Below are 22,238 nucleotides of genomic sequence, written 5' to 3' on the forward strand. Positions count from 1 at the left end.
CCAGAGACGTCTTGATGCGGGTCCATTTCTTTCACGCTAAAGATCAACTACTATTCAAGACCAGACACCTGAACAAGCTGCCCGAACCGTTTACTGACTTACAGTTATTTGCAGATTTGTCTCAGCATACTAGACAAATGCGCAGACAGCTGATCACCATTACTAAACCGTTGTTCATAAGATTCCCTATCAGTGGGGATTCCCGACTAAACTCATCGTCACCAGAAATGGAACGAAACATATCATTACGTCTGTTCCTGAAGGCCTAAAACTCCTACGACAATGGGAAATCTTCCCGGAAGAACCTACCCCCATGTCCAATACTCGCAGGGGTCCTTCCCAACCCCTCTATGCTAAGCAACCCCCCAATGCTCGATGAAGCCACTATCCAGGCAATGATCATTCTTTTATAATATACCTACTCCGGTCGGTGCCCTGCTCGTGCTATGTTCACCACAAACTTTTACCCCACTTACTTGATACAGCCTAGTGTCTGAGGCTGTCCTAAGCTATAACTTCTACCACTTGTTCTACTGTTTTTGTTCACAGTTACCACAGTATTCTGTTATAACCTCTTCTCTCCACCCTTCCTTCCCCGGCTTCCCCCCGTCTTGAGAAATCTACCTGCAATACCTTCAGGAACTCACAACCAGGATCCTTTTGCCACTATCCAGAGACTTCCACATACCGTGAGTACTACTTACTACACCCACACCTAACACCCAAACCTGCTAGCCATTATGCCGAAATTTCTTTCACTTAATACAAAAGGACTTAATCATCCAGCGAAAAGGTCTTCCATGTGGAGAACCGCTACTCAATCCAAGTGTGACATCATTTGTCTACAAGAGACACACTTCAAAAAAGAGGGTGAGCCTCGCTGCACTAATCGCCGATTTCCCCACATTTTTAAATCATCAGGTCCAGAAAAACGCAATGGGGTCATGATAGCGATTAAAGATACCATTTCTTTCACCTTACACAACAGCATGGCAGACGAAGATGGGAGATTCATAGCACTGGACTGCAACATTGACAAAACCAGATACACTATTGTAAATGTCTACTCCCCTAATACTGGCCAAATCAAATTTCTATCTAAACTGATGAAAAAACTTGAAACATTTCGACAGGGTTGTTTAATTATATGTGGAGACTTTAATATAGTACCAGATAACTCGATGGATACTTCTTCACGATCCTCCAGACGTCCTTCTCCAATGACCACCTTCATCAGAAATAATAACCTCTACGACATCTGGAGATGCCACCATACCACAGAGAGAGACTACTCCTTTTTTTCTCATAGGCACAACTGCTATACGAGAATTGACTATTTTCTTGTTGACAAATGGTCTTTGACCAGATCTACTGAATCGAGCATTGGTACGATAACATGGTCCGATCACGCTCCAATAACTCTTACTGTCACTGACTGTCCAAATTCTCCACGTCCCGCAGTTTGGAGAGCAGATGCAAGCGTTATTCTTTCCCCAGAACATTCTTCTTACATACGCACTCAGCTTGATGAATTTTTTCAGATAAATGCTGGCTCAGTTTCCAGCAACACTGTCCTCTGGAATGCCCATAAGGCATTCGTCAGGGGGATCATTATACAACTCTCTGCAAGAGAGAAGAGGAGGAGATCACAGCGTCTAGACACCATTGTAGCCAAGATACATTCGCTTGATGTTCTAAACCAAACCAATCCAGATCCCAAATTAAAAGACCAATTGGTTCTCCTTCGGCAGGAACTTAGAAATTTACTTCTAGAAACACACACTAAGACTTACACGAAACTGAAGGCACACTACTACACTACAGGCAATAAAGCAGGGAAAGCACTAGCACTCCAGATTAAGGGCCGATACATTAAATCCAAGATTCACCACCTCTTCCACCCCACATCTAAACAGAAACTCTTAGATCCGCAAGCTATTGCAGATGCGTTTAGTCATTATTACCAAACATTGTACAACTTGAAGGAGGACACTAATACACACCAACCCTCCCTTGCAGATATTAATACATTCCTGCAAACAATTGACGTCCCAACATTATCACAGCACCATTTGGATGACCTGAATTCACCCTTTACTCATTTAGAGGTACAAAACATAATCTCAGCTCTACCTGCCAATAAATCACCAGGGCCTGATGGCTTAACAAATGAATACTACAAAAAATTTAGTACTACCTTGGCTCCTTACCTCTCTCAGGTATGCAATGACGCTGCCTCCTCCTCTTCTCTTCCGGACGAAATGCTTAAAGCTTTAATAATCACGCTGCCGAAGCCAGGGAAAGAACCCGACACGCCACAAAACTTTCGCCCAATCTCACTCCTCAATATAGACACCAAAATATTTGCCAAACTTATAGCCAATCGACTGCTCACAATTATGCCTAATCTGATCCACCCAGATCAATCGGTTTTTACAAAAGGTAGACAAACGTATGATGCCTCGAGGAGGCTCATAAACATAATACACCATGCAGAGACCACCAGAACGCCTTCTCTGCTTCTATCTTTGGATGCAGAGAAGGCGTTCGACAGAGTCCATTGGGATTACCTAAAAGCTACACTCCATAAATTCGGATTCCATGGCCGTATATTTTCGGCCATCATGGCTTTATACTCCTCTCCATCTGCACAAGTTTACACCGACGGCATTGTCTCTCGCTCATTTCCAATCACTAATGGCACCCGCCAGGGATGCCCCTTATCCCCTCTCATTTTTAATTTAATTATGGAACCCCTAGCAGTACACATTAGAAAATGTACCACCATAACTGGCTTCAAAATAGGTCACCTGGAACATAAAATAAATCTGTTCGCAGATGACGTCATAATGATGATTACCAATCCTGTAACTTCCCTGGCTTCGGTACAACGTGTTCTAACCAACTTTAGTTCGGTTTCATACTATAAGGTCAATGAATCCAAATCTCATATTTTAGACCTAGGCCTTGACGCTGTTACTAGTTCCATTTTACGTAACCAATATGCTTTTCCCTGGGCCGAAGATGGTATACCATACTTAGGTATCGTGCTTACCAAATCTGTATCTAGGTTATTTTAATCTAACTATGTAACCACCAAACAAATGCTAATCAAAGAATTATCCAAATTGACTCGATTTGAACTCTCATGGTCAGGTAGACTAGCGGCCTTTAAAATGCTCCTACTACCCAAATTACTGTATGTATTTCGCACCCTTCCTATCCCTTTATCCAAATCCTACCTTGCATCTTTGCAATCTATTTTGGCCAACTACATTTGGCAAGGCAAAAAATCCAGAAGCAACCACTCTAAGCTTATCAAACATAAACATGCTGGGGGCATGGGTTATACTGACATTAGGGATTACTACTTAGCTACTATCCTTTCCCAATTGCAGGAATGGACTAATCCCCCCCACACCACACTATGGGGTGATATTGAAAACCACGCCACTCCGGGCCATGATCTCATAAGCTGGCTATGTAGCTCATTAGCTTCTACACCGAATTTACGCCTATACTCACCTACCATACAGGCATCGCTCTATGCATGGAAAAGTTTAATTAACAGTAAGTGGGTATCATTTCCCATGAAAGACTTACTGATACCCCTCCGCACTCTCCAGATCCTATCCCCTGATTTGCACCTTCCCACTTGGCTCTCATCACGCGCATCAACCACGGCTGAACTTAGATCCCTCATTGAACATAAAACTTTCTCTGAGATCCAATCCCTGTACGGAGCACCAAACTCAGACTTCCTCACGTTTCATAGAATACGTTCATGTCTAAACACGTACACCTACATAGAAGGGACCTTACCTACCAAACTGTGGAACTTCTATTTCTCTCATAACTCCACGTCTAAAGGCATATCACTTATCTACCCATTGCTCCAGGAGAAAAATGTCTTCTATAAATCTAAACCCTTCCTAGATTGGGAATCAGACTTACACATACAATTTTCTGACTATCAATGGCAACAGGCACTAAAGTCTGTCCATAAGGCTACCCGGTGCACGGGCCTATGGGAACTAACTACTAAAATCACACTTAGATGGTACTTAACCCCTCATAGGATAGCTAAATTCCACACCTCAGTCATCCCACTATGCTGGCGCAACTGCGATCATACAGGGACCCTGATCCATATCCTCTGGCATTGTCCTAAAATACAACCCCTATGGTCGGCGGTCGCACGACTTATCCACGAAATTAGTCATATTACTCTCTCCCTATCGCCGCAACTGGCCATACTCAATATCATACCAGAAGCTATCCCCCACACATTTCGCACGGTTATCACCCACATTCTACTAGCTACAAGGCTACTTCTAGCTAGAAACTGGAAATCGCCTAATATACCCACTATCAACGATGTCACCACGCTGGTTCACTCACACTCTACCTACGAACTTCTTGGTTCAAGAGGCCTAGCCTCATATGTTAAAACTCGGGACAAATGGATCCCATGGCACAGTTGGTATAAAGCTAAGATAGATTGAACATGCACTTGATGACTTATATCCTTTTATTGCTATTGTTCCTGCAATCGAAAGACTACTAACCACATAACCTTATTCTCAAGACCTTTATCCCTTCCTAGTTCCCCCACCCTTCCCTTCCCCCCCCTTCTATCATACCTACTACCCTACTACCCTTACTTCTTTTAGTACTTGGTACACCACCAAACCTTCTATCTCATTTCCTGTTTTATGCAAATTAATTATTTTAATGTACCAAGTCTACTGTTATTAATGGCTTTTCTATTGTTACTATGCTATGTTTGTAACTGATGGAAATGTATTTTTTGCTTTTCATGTTATCTTTTGTGAAACTTAATAAAAATCATTTGAAAAAAAAAAAAAAGATGAGGTTGTTAATTGGAATACAGCTGCCATAATATTTAATAAAGCCAAGATGGATGGGATACATAAGAAGTTTTTTTTACAAAGATAAAATCTAAAGCTCTATCAGCAAAGAGGTACTCACCGAGGCCAAGATGCAGAGAGCGGTGGCTGTTGCGACTCAGCACACACCACCTCTGGAGGTGATACAGGGAGTGGGTTGCACCAAGACGCACGAGCCTCCAGCGGGATACCTGACTTGTGTGAAGGTCTGAAAGAGGGCTCATGCAGCATGGACCAGACCAGAAGGTAAATAGCAAGAAAGTCTGTAAAACAGGTAAGAAAAGTGCAGAAACAGGCCGAGGGTCAAACACAAGTAATCAGTCCAGGAGCCAGCAAGGCTGAGTGCAGAGGATAATCCAGAGGCAGGCCGAAGGTCAAACACAGGTAACAGTCCGGGAGCCAGCAAGACTAAGTGCAGAAGACAGAGGATAATCCAGAGGCAGGCCGAGGGTCAAACACAGGTATCAGTACGGGAGCCAGCAAGGCTAAGAGCAGGAAGTCTGTTAAACAAGCCAGGGTTCAGGTCAGGAGAGAATCAGTGTAGTCTTCAGGCAATCCGGGTCACAATAGGAAGTGGTAAACAGGAACAGGAAGCAGAGGAACACAGGTGAGCTGAGACAAACCAGCAACTTGTCTGTCTGCTAAGGCTCCTTTTATAGGCTGGTCAGGGAATTCACGTTATGCGTGTGCTTGTGCATACTCACGCATGCTTCTCAGTAGGGCTGCGAATGTACGTTCGCTGGAGCGCCAATCCATGGCAAATTTGTGTGCGCCTTTGCGCAGGGAGATGATGAGCTTGATCCAAATTACTTCCCTGATAGGTCTGATAATAACTTGATGTGTGGTCCATGATGTGAATGAATGAATGAATGAAATACTTGTATAGCGCACAATGCGAACTGAATCGCCTCTAAATAAAATTTAAATATAACAGACCCATCACATCAAGTCCACACACCCTGTTAGGATAGATGCCACCTGCAGCCAATTGTACAGTTTTTGATGTGGCTGAGAGCTTTCTGTTCTGTCATATACAGATTTTCGGTCCTTTTGTTTGTATTTATTTTTATTTTTGAAATCCAAAGCAGAATGTGTGGATTGTGAAATGATGTGCCCCGTTTCCTTGTAAGTACAGTGGTATAAGCAAAATAATATTTTGCATTTATGGACATCTCTGCATAACCACAGGTTATTGTTATCATATGATTTTAGGAAAATTACAGCTGGAAACTAAGGACTTTTGTTATCTAGCTAAAACTAACAACAGAGCAAGCAATGAGAAATGATAATATTGCCAGTAAAAAGTTGTCTTTTTGAAACATAAAACTGGAGTTCTTACACAAACAGCATGATAGAAAACAAGCCATTGTAATATATTTATTCAAGCTGGACCCAATAATGAAGGGTTCACCCCGATATATAAGAGCTGAAGCTTTATGCAAAGGTGCTATGAGCCCCCGTACACACGGTTGGACATTCCGATGGACAATGTCCGATAGGACTGTGTTGTCGGATAATCCGACTGTGTGTGGGCTCCATCGGACTGTTTCCATCGGAATATCCGACGGACCAAGTTTGAGAGCTGGGCTATAAAATTTTCCGACAACATGATCCGATCACGTCAGCTCCGATCGTGTGTAACCTAGTCCGATGGACAAGGTGCCACGCATGCTCACAATAAAATTCTGAGACGGAAGCGCTCGCTCAGGTAAAACTACAGCTCATAATCGATATAGCACATTCATCACGCTGCAATGTTAAAAATTATTTCATGCAGCGCATTCTCTTTTTCTTTACAATGCTACAAGAATGAAGTTGTTTTGCTTCACACACGCTTCTCCCAAACTTATTTCTTTATTCTTTTTACTCATTTCATCAATACAATATTTTAATTTGTCACATCTCCCCAATCTTTTTTTTTTTTTTATAATTTTGTGGTTGGGTTTTTTAATCAACATCTCCTATTTTGACAGTTTGCTCATCTTTGCATTTTTTTTGGTGTGTTTTGTGTGTCAACTTACCACAACACCATTATTATCTTTTTAATTTATTGTTTTATTTTTTAATCAACAGGAGGTTGTTTGGTGTTGGTGCCCCTTGTTATTCATTTGACTTTGTATTTTTGAAATGTACATGCCTACTCGCAAATAAACTGTCCTATTTGAAGTAAAACACATACACAAGTATTTCTTCAACCAAAAAAAACTTTATTTAGGTGTCAGTAACAAATAAAGAGGGAGGCAGTGCTGGAGAAACTGGGGAGATTAGCAAAGCCTTTGGCCCCCAGGGCACACATCAACTATTTAAACGCAAAAATCGGTGGCCTGAGGAGTACATGTCTGAGGGAGAGCAGTCTGGTCCTGAAGCCCAAGAAACCCGGAACAGCAGCAGATGACGTCTATTTTCCCAGGCTGTGGTCCTACAAGAGGCTGCATCTTCTGTCAGACCAGACTGAACCCAGGTTATCACACTCTGGTCTTCCTTCCACGCTTCCTTCCAGGCTGTGGATGTGGTGCTGGAGGTGTGGCAGAAGGAGGAGGAGGGGCATGGGCCAAATCACACAAGTTTGTTGCTTGTGTGATTTGGCCCAATAAGCCCCTTGTTGAGGGTGTGGATAATTAGCTCCTCACGCAGGATCTGTTGCCCCTCCTCCATTTGCTAGAGTTTGCAGGCAGCCAAGGTGGCAAAGGCCTCTTGATAGGTGGGGGTGGCTTCGAGGGCCGCTGAAGCCTCCCCGATCAGCTTCAGAGCCGACTCCTCCACATTCCCCCCCTTTCTGGCCCTTTTGCATGGAAGGCAGAGGGAAGGGACCTGTGATTCAGTCAGACTCCTCTGCCCACCCACCGCTTGGCTGCCGTTTACTCCTGCCTCCTACCGGATGCCACTTTCCACAGCCACCTCCTGGCTGCTGCATTCCACACCCTCTTCTTCCTGGCTGAGGTCTTCCTGTGTATGAAAAAGGGACATAGTTTTAGTTTTTGGTTATCAAACACACACACAACTCAAGACTGTTGCAAATTGTTAACAAATAGAAAAGACTATCATTCTGAGCCCAGCATTTTTCATTATTGGCCCAAAGGTTTTGGCCACTACTGTCTATTGATATGTGAAATACTTTCTAAAATCAGCAATTAGAGAGCAAAAATCAAGTTAGCATCATTCATTTTTACTCCCAAAATATGTAGAACAATACTATACCTGGCTCAAGCTGCGCTCCTCCAGTTCTTCCTGAGTGGAAGGCCCAGGTTGGGCGTCGGAAAACTCAGTAGGTGTGGAATGTAGCATAGAAGGATGCGTGGAAGAAAGGGTAGAGAGGGATTCCCTGACCTCAGCCTGGTCTGACAAAAAATGCATCCTGTCATAATACCACAGCCTGGGGACATAAACGTCATCTGCTGCAGCTCCAGTTTGCATGGACTTCAGCACCTTCTTCCGCTCCCTCAGATATGTACTCCTGAGGCCACCATTTTTCGTTTTTAAATAGTTGGTGTCTGCCCTGGGGACCACCGGCTTCACAAACTCAACCAGTTTCTCCATCGCTGCCTGCCTCTTTAATTTGTTACTGTAATGTGGATGCGTAGATTGCCACAGGCAGGGCAGCTCCCTGTACTTATCGATGAACAGAGGGAGGAAACTGTGGTCATTAAACCCATCCATAATCTCTGCAAGACACAACACAAGACAAACCCTAATGTCAGGCTAAACTCTAAGGACTAAATCTTGTCCCAATGCAGGCCTCAATATAGAAGCAGTATAGGCTAGTGATGTACCAGGTTAAAAATTGTACCTTTGTTTGCATGATCGGCGCGTCAGCTTCTCCCTCTGTTCACAGATCGTACGCACGACACACGCGTGTTGCGTTTTATATACAGTGCGCATGCGTGAAACTCTGCCCGCCCCTCACGTTCTTTCTAGACTATTCCCCGCCCCTTCTCTTTCGGCGCAGTGGGGAGAGCACATAGCAGAGACACAGCAGGTGCGCAATCATAGTTCCACTAACGAGGATGAGGGCGAGGAAAGCCCGGAGCCTGAAACGATCCTAGAGGAGAAGATTTAAGGCCTCAAATATGTCTTTTGGAGAGATGTTGGAGATGGTGGATATATTGAAGAGGAACAACTATGATGGGAAGTATGGACCTTACCCAAACCCAAATATCAGAAAGGCCAAGATCATGACTAAAGTTGTGAAGAGTCTTCAGAAGAATTTTGGGGTAGGACGATCCAAGGATCAACTGAGAAAACGCTGGTCAGACCTAAAACTGAGGGAGCACGATCAGTACAGAAGGATCAAGCGAGTTTTTCAAAAAAATAAGTAGTTGCCGTGTGTTCATATTTTTATTATTGCTTGCATACTGCTCCATGTGCTTTGTTTTAATGTTGTACAGTTTAAAATGGCCACTTTCAAGTTCATGGGTTCAGTCGTTCATACTAAACATTGTTCGTTAGCCCACTCCCAAACAGATGTTTTCCCAACTTACACTTCACTACCTTTATTCACACTGCAGGTAAGTATTCCAGCTTTAGAAAATGTCAAAAATAATGTTCTCACCTTTGAACTCGGCCAAAAAACACAATTGTACGACACTTCCAAGCAATGTTTCATATTCCTATTTCTGCCCTCTGGGTGCTAAATATTCCTTTTTTACATTCTCATAGGGGAGAGAAGACTCGGGATGTCTGAGGACACCAGGGACCCCACACCTCCCAAAGAAGGGGAAATACCAACACCAGAAGCAGAGGAGAAGGAGGAAGGAGAGATTGTTGAGTTGGACAAATTATCACCACAACAGGTGAGTGTCAGTGTCATGTACCTAGTGGTGAGCCCGGAATGCAGAAGGAGACCTCTCTTGCGTTCCCGACTCACGGCCCCTGATGATGGTGACAGGAGGCACGGAAGTCAAAGGTAGCACGAGTGCCTGGCAGGATCAACAGCCGGAGGATGGATCAGGCTGACTTCAGGAACTGTAGCTGGACAAGCAGGCCCTAGTGGCAGCGGACAGGAACCAGTAGACAGCAGGAGACCAACAGGAACAGGTGGATCACTCAGGGGCAGGCACGCAGAAGAGTTGGGCAAGCCGGGTCAAAGAAGACGGTCAGTACAGGAACAGATGCAGCAGGCAGAGGCAGGAACGTGGAACAGGCCAGGTCGGTAATGGATGAGCACGGATGGACCAGAGGATGAGACAGGTGCAGAGTCGTAGACAAGCCGGAGGTCAGAGGCAGGCAGAAGGCAGGGAAGGTCACAGGTCAGGCCGGGTCAATACACAAACAGATCAGATTCAGATAATAGTCTCAGGAATGCTGTAGATCAGGCAGCAAGATCTGAAGGGAGAACTGGGTTTAATTAGCCCTCCTGGCGCCGGTAACCGTGCGCACACGCGAACGCGCGCACCCGTGCGACCGCGCCGGTAACCGTGCGCACGTGCGAACGCGCGCACCTGTGCGACCGCGAACATGCGCACCAGGCACCCGCAGACGCGCACAGACAGGTGACGGACCACAGCCAGCCTTTCCTGACAGTCGGAGACCACAGCTTCTGGTAAGCTAATCAATGGCAATTGATTGGAGAGGTTCCCCTCTCCTGTTTGGCTGGTGAATTGTTGATCTGTGGTGGAGGCTCCATCTCTGCATGATATCTCTGTGATCTCTTTTTCATCACAGACAATCTCTTTACTTTTATTGATACAGGTGGTTGGACCTAAGGGACATCTTGCTGGATAGGACTGACAATATTACATTATTACATGCTGTGAAGCCCTTGGCCACTTTGGATTGATTCCATTCGTTTTATTTAACCAGTACTCAGGTTCTCTGGGATTTGTGTTTTATAGCGTCCATCATCATTTCACGTTAATTGACCTTTCTTATTTTATGTGCATCTCTACTGGTTTGATCCCTAGATCTGTGATTCCAGTAACAGAGATTTTGGAACTCATATACATTTGGTGAGATATTATCTACCTGCTTAACCTTTGCACTTGTAGTTTACAGATTCTTTTTAACATCCTTGCGAATTAAATTCTTTGTATGTAGAATACTCATATGTATGCATCCATATCTACTATATAAATACATTTCCTTATCTTGTACTTTCTTTAGTTTTTAATGTAAGCTGCATCATCCATCTCCTGAGGAAGCTCGCTGGAGCGAAACATGTAGAGAAAATAGCAGCATTATCATATTTGTAGAACTGGTAACACTTCATGTACTTATGATTCATGCCATTGCTGTATAAACCTTGATGTACTAATATCTTTATTGATGTCTATTCGTTGTCCATTTTTTATTTTTTGTTAATAATACAAATATAAATTTTATATGGGTATTCCTTGATTGACTCTATTTGGTACCGTTTAAAGTCCCTGGGGTTGGTTACCCTCCAGCCCCATTTTCTCCCCTCCTTCCTCATTTTGGTGTTTTATACAATATTGGAATGTGGCACCTCTGTGAGAAATTTTTTTGGATCGCTTTGTCTCTTTTCTTTGCAAGATAGAATGTAAGTTTGTCCACAAGATTAGGTAGGCAGCTGTCCAGTGGAGATGAGCTTGATGTTTGGCTCAAACATAAGTTCGACTCGAACATCATGGGGCGTGTGCGGGAAATTTAAGTGTCGTGGAATGCCCCACAATGCACTGTGAGATCGCAGTGTATTGCTGTATGATGATTGGCCAAAGCATGCTTATGGTCTACATGCTTTGGCCAATCACAGCACACTGCTGGGAGAGCCATAATTGTGAATTGGCCAATCATGACTCAGGGGAACTAAGTCCACGCCCCACACTATATAAGGCTGCTTACATAGCGGCCACGTGTAGCGTTGGTGTGGACAAAGAGATAATCTTGAGTTAGATTAAGCAGGTTAGTTAGTTAGTCTCAGTGTATTTGAGATATATATATATATATATATATATATATATATATATATATATATATATATATATATATATATATACATATACAGTCAGTCTAATATATAGATGACATAAGAAAAAAAAAAGAAAAAGGGGATCTCAGAAACCCCAGGTTACAAGCAGTGCACCAGGGAAAGTAATCAAAATGATATATGCAAAAACAAAATATTACTAAAAAACAGTGTATAAACAAAGCAGCAGGTAGTAAGGCTCGAAGCCTCAATAAGTGAAGAGAAACAACTTTGATTTCATACCGCGTTAAAACAATAAAAAAAAAATGTAATCATATATTTATAATGACGAATATAATGTGAATATAATATAAACGGAAGAGTCCAACGATCCACCACTGATTAGTTAGACCCACATAAAGTGCTGGCAATTCTTCTATACATCAAACATGACGGTGTAGAAAACATATATGATGTTTCCAGTGCATCTCTTTCCACCAACTTTTAGTCAAATGTCCTACTCACCAGACGAAATTGACACCTATGACATGTAGTCAAAAACAGAAAGACAAACGGCTGTCCAAAGAAATGGCAGCTCAGAGTTAGGCACAATCACAGAATGGAAATGGCATCAAAAAGACAAGAACAGAAGCTCCTCATAGTGCAGTACCATTTAGAAAATGTATTAAAAATATATATGCTGCACTTAGATAAGCAAAAGAGTAACAGTGAGGGGTTACAGTGTTCTGGCGCCACCAAAACCAAAGGCCCAATTTTTCTGTCCCTGTTTAACAGATCCATGTATTTACAATTTTTGATATAATAATACACAGCAGGGCCCGTCCCTGCGCCAAACAAGAGTAACTATGAGCGATTACAGTGTTCTTTCACCACCAACACCTAAGGCTCAATTTTTTTGCAGAGTGTATAGGGCAGGCCGTATAGTATATATAGTGCCTGGGGGACCCCCATGCCATTTTTTGGGGTATTTTTGGTGCGGGATTCCACTTAATATTCATACCAGATCAAAAGGGCCTGGTAATGGACTGAGGGGGGAACCCATGCCGTTTTTTTCAATGATTTTTATCTATATTGTGAGCAGTTTTAAATCAAATATTTTTTCTTTAGAAATTTCATTTTTCTGTGGTACTTTTATAAACATGGGAAAGATGCACTATTTTACAGGCAGACTAAGGCCGCGTACACACGGGCGGACTGTATGGCCTACTTAGTCCGTCATACAATCCGACGGACAGTCCGTCATACTTTCGAATGAACGGACTTGACCACACACGGATGCACAAACAGTCCTTCGAAAGCTTGCGCGATGACGTGTACAGCACGTACGACGGGACTAGAAATAGGAAGTCCAATACACAGCAATGCACCCTTCCGCCGTTTAAATCCTTTCTGAGCATGCGCCATTCTTAGTCCGTCGAACTAGCCTACTCACGAGCGGATTGTCCGCTGAAACCAAAGTATGACGGACAGAATTTCGAAAAACCTGAAATACTTAGTACGCCAGACTGCACGCTGAAAAAGTCCGCTGAACCCCACACACGAGCGGACTGTCCGCTGAAATGTGTTTCAACGGACTAAGTAGGCCATACAGTCTGCCCGTGTGTACGCTGCCTAAGGAGACCCCCCAGGCACAATATTTAAAGTAATATTTTATTTTTATTGTTTCACTTTAAGCATTATTAAAATCAATGCTCCCGAAAAAAAGTTATGTTTTGCATTGATACATTTCCCCAGGGGAAGGACCCGGGTCCCCAGACACATTTTATGGCAACGACATGCATATAAGCCTTTTAAATTAGCACTTTTGATTTTTCAAGTTCGTGTCCCATAGACGATGTTCACATGTTCGCACACATTTTTTGCCTGTTCGCAAGTTCTGTTGTGAATTGAACGGGGGGGGGGGGGGGTTGCTTTCATCAAGAGTGGTGTTCGGCTCAACCCTACTGTCCTGTATATCAGGTGGCTCAGCAAGAAGAGCTATTGCCGCATGTAATTGAGGTTCTGAGTTCAAATCCTGGTCTTGACAGATCCCAGTGTAAGAGGAGAAGTTAGTTACTGCATAGTATGTGAACAGCTGTACTAGGCCACAATGTAAAAAATGTGAGTATAGAAGTTTAGATATAAAGTCAGAAAGATTATACATTCTGTGTACAGTAAAGTAGCAGCTTTATTAAGCTAAAATGTAAGTTGGAGATCCCAACTTTTTCCTGAGCTCTGCTCTTTCTGAACCTGTTAGAGAGACATTGACGCAGCTACCAGGCAGTGCTCTCCAGTGCTACTACCCAGCACATTAATTGACATGTCCAAATGGCACAAGTCACACAAAAATCCCTTGAAACTGAACAACTTCTTCCCATCAGCAGGCAGTCTAAGAGGCAAGATGGCGCTGGGTTACTTATGGAGGACTCCCCATGCTCATTCCAGGCAGTGACACCTCCAGGGTCTCCCTGCCAGAAAGTCCCAGCAACATCAGGTCGGGTAAGTCTTCCCTACCGTCCACTCCCACTGTATGTAGGCCTAAATGCAGGCAAGAGTAGGAGGTGACCGCAACACTTCTTAGAGCCTTTACTGCTACCTGCAGTGCAGCTACCTCAGTCTACCATTGAAGAAGATTTTACTACTGCTGATAATCCTGCCTCAGAAGTCACCCTGAAAGACATGTTAGAACACTATCCATCAGGATATATCAGCATTTGTTTCTAAGTGTAACATTTCTATTCTAGTTCCTACAGAAATAATTTAGTATTAAAACTAAAATTTGCTTCTATGCAGGCCCCAATGATCTTGTTAATTTATATAATAATCATGAATCTGAAATACACTTACTTAAATTAAAAACTGCTGATAAGGAGGACTGCTGTAGATGTAACAACATCACATTTTAAAGGCTTTCCTGAAAGCATATTAAACTCTGTGCTGCCTAGTTTCCTCCAAGAACCTATGAAAGCCCTACTCCTTTTCTTGAATGACCACATTTTCTGCCAAACTTAGTCTTAGGGATGTCATGGAGTAGGATTGGGCTGAACTGACCCTTGTTTGGTTCGCACCAGAACTTTCAAACACCGCAAAAGTTTTGACCCAAATAATGAACCCCATTAAAGTCAATGGGACCCAAACGTCAAAAATCAAATTCAAAGTGTCCATTCTGAAGGCTTATATGCAAGTTATTGAGCATACAATGTTTATGGGGTCCAGGTCCTGCCTTGGGGACATGTATCAATAAAAAAAGTTTGTGAAAAACGTAATTTTTAAATTACCAATGTTTTTTTTTTTTTTTAAAAGTGAAAGAATAAAAATGAAAAATTCCTTCCAATATAGTGCCTAGGGGATCCTCTTAGTCTACCTGTAAAGAGGCAGATCTGTACCGTGTCTAGAATCTGCTGCAGCAATAATTGCATTTAAAAAGCCAAAAAAATTAAATTTTCCCTGCAAACTGCCTTTATTTTGCTCAGCAACAGCTGGGGAGTCAGTATGTATGATGAGGCAGTAATGTAGTGCACTTGGAACAAGATTAGAGATTTTTTGGATACATTCTGGTGTCACATTGACTTTGGATAGAAGTAACAGGTGCGTAAACATTGGTCTTTGGGTGTCAGTGGTGCCTTCTCACTGTAACCCTATAGAAGTACTCTTGATGAAATCAAGAATTGACCTTGCTGTAAAAAATTGCAATGAAATGCGCCTGTCAATCAGGTGCAGAAAAATTACTGTTTGGGTGTGGGGAGAGCTTTCCCACTGTAATCCTATAGAGTTTGGGTGTGGGGAGCGCTTTCCCACTGTAATCCTATACAGGTATTCTTGATGAAAGCAAGAATTGGCCTTGCTGTAAAAAATTGCAATGATATGCACCTTGCAAACAGGTGCTGAAAAATTGGTCTCTGGGTGTTGGTGGTGCCTTCCCACCATTACCCTATAGAGGTATTCTTGATAGAAGCAAGAATCAGCCTTGCTTTAAAAAATTGCAATAATATGCACCTGTCAAACAGGTGCAGAAAATTTACTCTTTGGGTGTCAGGGGCACCTTGCCACCGTAAACCTATAGAGGTGCTCTTGATGAAAGCAAGAATTAACTTTGCTGTAAAAAATTGCAATGATATGCACCTGTCAATCAGGTGCTAAAAAAATGTTCTTTGGGTGTTAATTGTGCCCATGAAACCTATACCCAGGGATTTTTTTCAGGCGGATCTTGGTGGAACTCAGTTTCACCACCTCTGGCTCAGACCTTTTGGTGCCTGCTCACCACAATCACTTGTAAACACAGAAGTCTGGTTTCTGTGTTTACAAGTGACAGCTCTGCACTCTGTGTGTAACCCCCCATGAACTCTGCAATCTGTATGTAATGCAATCCAGATATTTAATGCCCCTTTAAGACCCTTCTACTGTTTGTGAAATATGACCACACCTACTATTTGATGTGATTTTGGAGGGTGTGTGGGGGAAGGGGTTTTGGGGGGTCGTGGTTGAGTTCCAGGACCTATTGCTTGAGAATAAAAGCCCTGCCTATACCAAAGACATTCTTCCAGATGAAATCATTGAACACCCTCAAAGCTAGGCAGCCTCAAAGTCCTGCAGAGATTCCACATCCCAAAAAGACTTAATCTGTGATATCAGCATCAGGGGGTTCATAGCTGGTAATCCAGGACTGATTCATTTTTATAAAAGTCAAACGGTCCACGGAGTTTGTGGACAGACATGTTCTATGATCAGTAACAAAACCTTCTGCAACATTGAATGCCTGTTCTGAAAGCACGCTGGATACAGGGCAGCCCAACAACTCAATAGCATACTGAGCAAGTTCTGGCCAGTGGTTTATTCTCATGACCCAGTAAGTCAGTGGATTGTCAGCTGGAAAGCTCATTATCTCTATTTTAGCCCCGAGGTAATCCTCCACCATGTGATGCAGAAGCTGTCGATAGGATGTGGAAGCTGACAGCCCTGGGGGGCGAGGACTAAAATAATTCCAAAATGCCCACTTAGGCGGACAACTTCTCCAACGCTCCTCTCTTGACCAACAGAAGACTCAAAACAAAGTTTTCCACCACAATCTAAACTACTGGAGTCAGGAAAAATGTTCAATAAAATCCTCTTTAACATCTTCTCAAGACATTTTATCTTTTACACTCTCTGTGGGGATGGTATGAGTTCTGAGATCTTACCCTTATAACGGCGGTCAAGGAGGGTTGCCAATCAGTAATCATCCTTCTCCTTTATGCCACATAGTTCTTTCGCAGGCTTTGAAGCATGAGGTTGCCCATACACCCCAAATTTGCAGAGGCTTGAGAAGCAGACTCCTCGGGGTCCTTTAGGATGACAGCATCTGGAATGCCTCCTCCCAGCCACATACTACTCCCAACTCTCCTGGGGTTGGAAATCCATCGCTTACAGATTGACACATGTCTTCCTCTTCTTCGAAGCCTATAAAAGTGCCAGAATCCTCCCCCTTATCCTCCTCCCCTCTCTTATCCTGTGTGTTCTGTGACATAGGAATGATGGTGTCTGGAAAAAGTGAGCCTTGAGAGGAAAGGAAGTCCTTCTCTTCCTCCTGCTGCTCTACCTCTATTGCCCTGTCCATAATGCCACATAGAGTCTGCTACAGCAGGAACACAACAGGGATTGTGCCACTGCTGCATGCACTGTCACTGCTCACCATCCTTGTGGCCTCCTCAAATGTTGACAATACAGTGCATGCATCCTTAATCAGTCATTGGCGTGGGGGAAAAAAGCCCTATTGACCCCCACCCCTCCCTTTTTTTGGGCCACTTGGAGGCTCTTGTCTCTCAACATTGGGACAAGGGTATTTTGCTTTGTAAGATCTACTTACCTGTATGATGATTATACAAGTGGCAGTTTATGTGTTTGTGCTGTTTGCTGATATTGAAGCTATGTACACAGCTCTAAAGGTCCTCATTCATGATCATTGAATAATCAAGTCTCCCTGGCTGTTTGCTGTGTGTTCCTGCTCCACTATATCAAGTATTTGGGAGATGCAATTTTCATTCCGTTGGACCAAGGCCCTGGCGGGATTAATAGCTGCAGGCCCATGTTAGCTTGTCTCTGGAAAGCATGCATTTTATATGGTGGAGGTGCACGAGTTCATGGTGTTGTCACAAGTTATATCAAGATTCTACACATGTGGCTATGTTTTATGGACTAATCTATATTATCAATTTTGTGGTGTTGGAAGCAATTCTAAGATTTATGCACACTGTTTGCACATTTTGTGTTGTATGTATGCATGGTTAAAACAAATTATTTTTCATTTAGCGCAGCTCCATTTTATTATTTCTATTTGTTTATATGTCTTGAGCTGCTGCTGTTCTTGTTTTCATTTGTATTGCTCACTTAGCGTGGTATTTTTTCCATATTTTTTTCAGTCCACTACCTCCCCTGCATGCTGTGGCTGGATAGCATGGGCAAACTCATGAAATGATGCCCTGCCTGAGGACTGACCACTACGTCCACCTTTGCCTGTGGACACATTTGTTGCTGGTCCCCTTACAGTGCCAAGGGAACATCTGCCTCCCCTTGTTGTCCTCTCAGACATTATTGGGAGGATATGAGCGGTGCTTATATATATAAAGAAGAAGTTGAAATCTGTACATAAATGTACTTTAATCAATGTAAACAGGTGTTTGGTGCACTTTAATTTGAGTACTCACACTACATAGACACATTCCATGGATACACTATAATATACTGCAATATAACGTGCCAGATGCACAGTGATGCACAGAACTATATGGTGTTAAACTGGCAGTAACGCACAAAACTATATGCCGTCAAACTGGCAGTAACGCAGGGAAAACTATATGGCGTTAAATTGGCAGTAACGCTGGCAAAACGATATGGCGTTAAACTGGCAGTGAGGCACACAAAAGGATTTTGCGTTAAACTAGCAGTAACACACACAGAACTATATGGCGTTGAACTGGCAGTAAAGCACAAAATGATATGGCGTTAAACTGGCAGTAACACACGCAAAACGATATGGCGTTAAACTGTCAGCAACGCACACAGAAGTAAATGGCATTAAACTGGCAGTAGCATACACAGAAGTAAATGGCATTAAACTGGCAGTAAGGCACACAGAAGTAAATGGCCTTAAACTGGTAGTAACGTAATCAAATAGATGGTGTTTAACCATCACTACACTGACTCTATTTGAACTGTCCCTACTCTAGCTATACACTAATGTCAAGATTACTGACATGGTCTCACTCTCACTACACTACACTGAAACTATATGAGTTGTCCCTATTCCACACTAACATATGTATGAATGACATGGTCTCACTACACTACAGTTAAACTATATGAGCTGTCCCTACTCTAGCTGCACACTATGCAAAGCTGAATGATGGACCTCTTCACTACATTCACACTATCCCTAGACTGACACTAAACTAATATTCTACACTGACAATTGAAGAAAAATAGCACAGTATAGCCCATAACTCCATGCCAAAATCACACTGAAAATTACTGCCATTGAAAGAATACTTTTATAAATCATTGGAGTCATGATGACCGTGTCCAATCATTACTCCAACAGTGCTCTGTGCCCTGATTGGCTGAAGCTTTCACTGCTTCAGCTAATGATGGCTTGCAATGCACTATTTAGCTCTGCAATGCATTGTGGTCGGTTCAGGAGGAGCGAACAAATGGTTGAATTACCTGTTTGTTTGGCTGTTCGCTGAACAATCGAACAAAGAAAGTTTGGCCCGAACTTATGCTCGGGCCAAACCGTTCACCCATCCCTATCATGGAGTAGATTCTGCTTTCCACATAAAGAATGAAATCATGGCAATCACAAAGAAAAATCCACCACTGCCTGATAAATTCCCAGTAATTGTATTATATGCTAACTGAGCTATCTCAAGTTCAAAAAAGGAAAAAAGCTTGTATCTTTGACCAAAGCCTTGATAATCAATATCCAACAAAACTGCTAGTATCATGGCAGGTTAAAACTGTTCCCATCTTTATCTTGGATGTAGGCCTGTTCAAGGTATGAAAGAGTTTACCTTGGGATACCCAATTACATGTACCGACATTTTTAAGGTATCTAGGCTCTGATTGGATATCATAGCTCCCATTCTGGGATATGGGCCTACTAGAGGGGAGGCAAAAAATGTTTTTATTTTGTGTTAGCTGTGTTTCACTGAATGGTTGATTTGGTGGTCCAGTAGAAATAAGCAAAGATACTGAGACCCTGCATCAACTTGCTTTCTGCATCTGGACTAAGAGGTACCCTTTCTTTGCATCACATAACCCTTGCACAACAAATCAGTATGAGATCCCATTTTTCTTCATCTAAAATCCCACACTTTAGTTTACGTTTCCTCATTTTAATATGGCAAATGCTACTAAGAAACAATGCAGGATTATTATTATGATCAGAGATTTGATCATTTTTAAGTGCATGCGCAAAATATCTGGGGAGGTATATTAATCTTTAATAGGATTTTAACAGTGCGCTGTTCACTTTGGTGAACATGTATGCCCCAATTTCTTCATAAAATTTGTTACTTACTAAACTTATTAAGGCTATCAATGGAATTCAGCAAGGAAGCACTAGGGTGCAACAAAGGCTGGACATACTAAACTATGAAGGTTAAATCCTTTGTGGAATGCATACAAGGCATATATGCGTGATATTATAATTAAACTTAGCTCCCATGTAAAAAGGAGGACCTTGCAGGTTAAAAAATGTTTGCAGCCACTAAGACTTAAAGAAGAACAGAAAAAAACACCCTACACCTTAACCCTCTTTACCGATATTGGCTGACAGACAGCAGTTAAGTAAATTGTTCCTTTTTAGTATAAATTTACCCTTAAATGCTAATAACTATGGCCTTAGCAACAAGACCTAGATGTACCTAGCTAAGAAGGTTAAATTGCAATATCTTAACCACTTACCAACCTAGCTATAGTCAAAAGATGGCTACAGCGTGGTCACCCAGTCCTGGGAGGGTGTTTTTTGATGTCCTGCCAGAACCCCACCCCCCTGCGCGCTCATGGGCATATATTGGATGTGCTCTGTTATTGCTGTGTCCTTCGGATACAGCTGATCACAGGTCAAGGTAAAACACCAATCACAGTGACCTTTACCATGTGATTGGCTGTGTTCAATCACAGCTGATCCCATTTAAACAAATGTCAGTTATCTGCATTTCCTTTCTCAGAGCTGTCACTGTGTGCTGTAACAGCACACATTTCCTCTGATAATTAGGGCACTGATCATCAGGGCCCTATCGGTGCAGCATATCAGTGCTTATCAGTGCCACCTTATCAGTGCAGCCTCATTGGTGCCTGCTCTTCAATGCCAATGGATGCAGCCTCATCAGTGCCCACCAGTGCCGTCTCACAAGTTCCCATCAATGCAGACTCATCAGTGCAGGCTATCAGTGCCCTTCAGTGCAGCCTCATTAGCACACATCAGTGAGGAAGAAAAATTACTTATTTAAAAAATGTATAACAGAAACTAAGAAAAACTTGTGTTGTCTTTTTTTTCAAAATTGTTGGTCTTTTTTCGTTTGTTACGCAAAATATAAAAAAAAAAATAGTAGTGATAATATACCACCAAAGAAAGCTCTATCCGTCTCAAAAAAATAATAGAAATCTCATATGGGTACAGTAAATTATGACTGTGCAAACCGTGAAAACTGAAAATTGGCTTGGTCAGGAAGGGGGTGAAAGTGCCCAGTAGGCAAGTGGTTAAACACAAGATCTCAACTATAATACATCCCACCACTAAATATAACTTTATGACCCGCATAATGCTCCAAGTACCATGCAATCTTTAATGTCTGTCATCAAATCCTTCTTGAATGCGATTCACCTCCTTAGGCTGTCACCGGAAAAACTAGCATCTTCATCTCTGCCTTCTTCAAGCAGAAATAGAAATGTTTATCCACAATTATATAAGCTTATGTTAAAATATAAATGTTGCAATAAACTTCTTACATAGGGTATGTTGTTCATACTATGTGTTGACTTACGTATAATAGCACATGTATGACACATTCTGCTACAATTGATAGGTCCTGATCAAAAAGGATTCGTAAAGGCAAGAAGAACCACAGATGGCACTAGAACAATAAGCATGTAAAAGCAAACACAGAGAAGCAGCGAAACAAACCTACAGTGCAGTAGTTTAAAACAACATTTAATTAAAGTTTTAAAAAAATTCACATACCTGCAATGGTTATTAATAGTCACTGCATCCCAGCAAGGGGTCTTCAAACCGAGCCACAGACAGGGTTAGTGCTCCTCAGGAAACCTCAGACAAAGGAAGAAGCTATTCTGGAAATTAAAGAAAAAACACTGTCCAGAGTCCACCAGAGGACCTCCCTTTCATCAGCCTGCCTAGACTACCTCAACTACCTAGATATTAGCAACCAAATGCATATTAACCCTGCCTGTGGGTGTCTTGAGAAAATGAGAGC

Source organism: Lithobates pipiens, unplaced genomic scaffold (genome assembly GCF_037356315.1).
Source record: "Lithobates pipiens isolate NorthernLeopardFrog02 unplaced genomic scaffold, aLitPip1_a1.2 Scaffold_13, whole genome shotgun sequence".
Classification (NCBI taxonomy): Eukaryota; Metazoa; Chordata; class Amphibia; order Anura; family Ranidae; genus Lithobates; species Lithobates pipiens.